The sequence below is a fragment of the Rhinopithecus bieti genome, unplaced genomic scaffold (assembly GCF_001698545.2).
Source record: "Rhinopithecus bieti isolate Rb0 unplaced genomic scaffold, ASM169854v2 scaffold_73797, whole genome shotgun sequence".
NCBI lineage: Eukaryota > Metazoa > Chordata > Mammalia > Primates > Cercopithecidae > Rhinopithecus > Rhinopithecus bieti.
Window position 1 is genome coordinate 153639 of NW_016827514.1, and position 3954 is coordinate 157592.

Below are 3954 nucleotides of genomic sequence, written 5' to 3' on the forward strand. Positions count from 1 at the left end.
TATATATATATATATATATATAAAGTTTTGAAGAAAAGACAAAGCATTGCAAAGAGCTGTCGGAGGGGGACGAGGAGCTTATGAAGTGCACAGGTGGCCCACAGCCTCTCTGCAGTGGTCACGTGAGAGCCAACCCCTCAGCCACATCAACAGCCCACAGCATGTGCCAAGCCCTTAAGAAGTCACACAGCATTTCAGAGAATCCTGCAAAACCAAAAACACAAAAGCTGTCAACACAATACATACATTTCTAGGTAGACATATTAGCACGACTCTTATGTGGGTGCCAAGGAATCTTGTAAAGGTTTGTGAAAAATTGCCATTGGTTTTACTGCCTGTCAGCAATGGAATGAGTGGATTCATTGATTCGTTCATTTGACAAACATTTAATGAGCAACTAGTCTATATGTGTTCTAGGGGCTGGGAATACAGCATTGAACAAAATACAGAACTAAACGATGCTTGATGGGGCTTTTATTGCCATGGTTAGCATGAGTTGCATTCATAAAATATACTTTATTTTCATTAAAAAGAATGAGCTAGATTTCTTTATATCAACATAGATCTTAAGAAAACATAATGTTGGATGGGAAAAGTGAGTTTTTCCATGAGAAATAGTAAAATACTTTTGTAAGTTTGAAAAACAAAGAGAAAATACAGAATCATACTATGTGAAGTTCATTGCCACATCTATGTGTGGGAGTGTGTGTGTAATAAAAAGTCAAAACTGGGAATACACACTAATATGTCTGATAATAGGACTTTTAGGAGAAAAGATAGGATAGGGAGGGAAGAAAGAAAAGGATTTTCTGTAAAGTTTTATTTCTTTCATTAAAAATAAATAAAGCAAATGACACCAAATGTTAACAATGATCAATTTTAAGAAATAAGTATATGGATGAGTATTTTATGCATATGTGGGTGATTGGTACTTTTTCAGTTAAATAAATAAATGGCAGTAGGAGGAGGGACAGAGGAAGGACATGGGGAGTGAGATGAAAGAAGGATCATGATGAGGCCAGAACTTCTCTAGAGGACTGACTCGTTGTGAGCCTGAGAGATCCCCTGTAGCAAAACTGAGCTGAGCTCCCTGTGCCTCTTTCTGTCCTGGCCTCCTGCTGACTGGTTAGCTTTCCTGACCCGTCGTCCATCTCTGCTATCCTGTTGTTGTCATTGTTTTGTTTTGAGATGGCATTTCACTCTTGTTGCCCAGGCTGGAGTGCAATGGCACGATCGGATCCAGCCACCGGCAACTCTGCCTCCCAGATTCAAGCAGTTCTCCTGCCTCAGCCTCCCAAGTAGCTGGGATACAGGCATGTGCCACCAGCCCGGCTAACTGATTTCAGGTAGAGATGGGTTTTCACCATGTTGGTCAGGTTAGTCTCTAATTCCCGACCTGAGGTGATCCACCTGCCTAGGCCTCCCAGAGTGCTGGGATTACATGTGTGAGCCACCATGCCAGGCCTTCTGCTGTCCAGTTTTAGTAACAGCTTTAGCAACTGCCTTGCTCTGCTCTCAGCATTCCCTGCTTTAACCATCCCGATTTCACCTTTGCCTCCCTTATGTCTATCTTTTGTCTCACAGTCTGAAAATGAAAATCATCTGCCACTATGCTGGCACCAGCCCCTGAGCCTCCCAGAACTCCCACTTACCTGGGCCATGTCAGCCCTGCAGCCCATGGAGCTCCTCCAGGGGGTGCCTCTCCTGTGCTTCCTTGGCTGTGATCTCCAAGCAGAGGACAGGCCAACTGCCTGTCTCCTTGTCCACCTTAGTAGCTTCAATTCTCCCTCCTAGCAGTAGACTGCTATCCCTTTCTCCAAGAAACATTGTATAACCCACCTCTTCCAGGAAGCATCGTGAACACAGTGCTTCTCAAATGTTGGTGATTCATGAACTATCTTTATGATATCTGCAATCACTGAATACCATCTGTGCTAGTATTTTTGTCTTTTGAATAATTCTTGTTTACTTAAAACAATGTAATTGTAAAAAAAAAAAAAAAAAAGCATTACGTTACTACTTTTAAATGGAAGATCAGTTTAACTAGCCATATAGATAAATGCAATACAATGAAAGAAAACAATAATATTAAATACTAGTCATATACAATTTTCTTCCAAAGACTCTAAGCCAGTAGTTTGCTTTTCCTTTCTCAAAAAAAAAAAAAGAAAGAAAAAGATTAAGAAGTGTCAGAGCAGTTGTGAAGATATCTTACTTCTGCAGAAACATGCTGAGAATTCTAGTGGAGGCGCCTAAGTAGGTGGGTGGATAACTGGTACCTTCTGTGGCTTTCCATTTGAAAGAATCACAAGAATTATGATTTACAGAGGGGAAAAATTCTCACCGTGTGTCCGGACGTCATTTCTCTATGGCATCTTATCCGCTGCATGCCATCAGTGGGTTCCACTCCATCTTAATTCATCATAGATACATCCTTTTCTTTTCTTTTTTTCTCTTTTTAGAGGGAGTCTTGCTCTGTCACCCAGGCTGGAGTGCAGTAGTGGCGTGATCTCAGCTCAAAGCCTCTGCCTCCCGGATTCCAGCAATTCTCCTGCCTCAGTCTCCTGGGTAGCTGGGATTCCAGGTGCACACCACCACGCCTGGCTAATTTTTGTATTTTTAGTAGAGACAGGGTTTCACCACGGTGGCCAGACTGGTCTCGAACTCCTGGCCTCAGGTGATCTGCCCGCCTAGGCCTCCCAAAGTGCTGGGATTACAGGCGTGAACCGCCTGCCCGGCCAGATGTATCATTTTCTATCTCTATTTACATCAGCGCTTACGAATATCCAACTGACAGTGTTTACCTGTGTTCTGCAGTTGTTTGCACTTTTACTTTATGGTATGTTTCCTTTCCTTCTCATTAGGAATTAGCTTTTTAGATACCTTTAATTCCATTACTAGGTCTGCATATGGTGGTCAGTTGCTCTATGATTTTATTAATACCATTTTGTTACAAAGGATATTGCAAGGCAATGGAGTTTGTGATAAGCTAAATCTGGGAAAGTCATTTAGGGAATTGAGTTACTCTCACAGTGCAAGACTCTGTGACATGGAAGCCAGCCTCAGAGATTCTCATGGGGTCAGACTATTTAAAACCAAAAGGCTGTGGAGTGGGAGTGGCATGGGGGACCACATCTGACATAGTTTCTACCCTTGGATGTTCTCGTAGGTACATATATTTGCATGTATATTTGCATGTACATATATTTGCATGTATATTTGTATGGACGGCTCAGTAAACTCATTGCAGTTTCCTTTGACATCGCATGTCATCGGGAAACAAACATAATCCAAAACCTTCAAACGATGTTGCATTTTAAAAAAAGAAACTGCTTTCTCTGCTATTCCCATTATAAATGCAACCAAGCCTGTGACCTTATAGACTTGTTAGTCTTGAAGCATGTATTTGAGGTGGGAAAAATTGCGGCATGTCCAAGGAAATGATACAATATATATTTTGAAAATAGAATTGATAGGACGTAGAATTGGCCTGAACGCCAGGATGAGGCAAAGGCCATGAGGACCAAGGTGGCTGCTAGGTCTTGGTGAGGAGCCCTGAACAGATGAAGAGTCCCCCTGCCAGGAATAAGAACTAGGGGACTTACTAATGCAGACACCTTTAATTTAAAATGCAGAAATGTTTAAAGAGGGAACTTTAAGGCCGGGCGCGGTGGCTCAAGCCTGTAATCCCAGCACTTTGGGAGACTGAGACGGGCGGATCACGAGGTCAGGAGATCAAGACCATCCTGACTCACCCGGTGAAACCCTGTCTCTACTAAAAAATACAAAAAACTAGCTGGGCAAGGTGGCGAGCGCCTGTAGTCCCAGCTACTCGGAAGGCTGAGGCAGGAGAATCGTGTAAACCTGGGAGGCGGAGCTTGCAGTGATCTGAGATCCGGCCACTGCACTCCAGCGTGGGCGACAGAGCGAGACTCCGTCTCAAAAAAAAAAAAA

The 3954-nt window shown here is 42.9% G+C and overlaps 1 long non-coding RNA gene across 1 annotated transcript; it reads right to left on the minus strand.

The window, feature by feature from the left end:
- Window positions 1-805: 805 nt before the first annotated feature.
- LOC108523302 (uncharacterized) lies at window positions 806-2705 on the minus strand. Its single transcript, XR_001883786.1, has 2 exons — window positions 2345-2705; window positions 806-1214 (listed from the first exon to the last, which is right to left on the minus strand). It is a non-coding gene; the product is annotated as an uncharacterized LOC108523302 (long non-coding RNA).
- Window positions 2706-3954: the final 1249 nt, after the last annotated feature.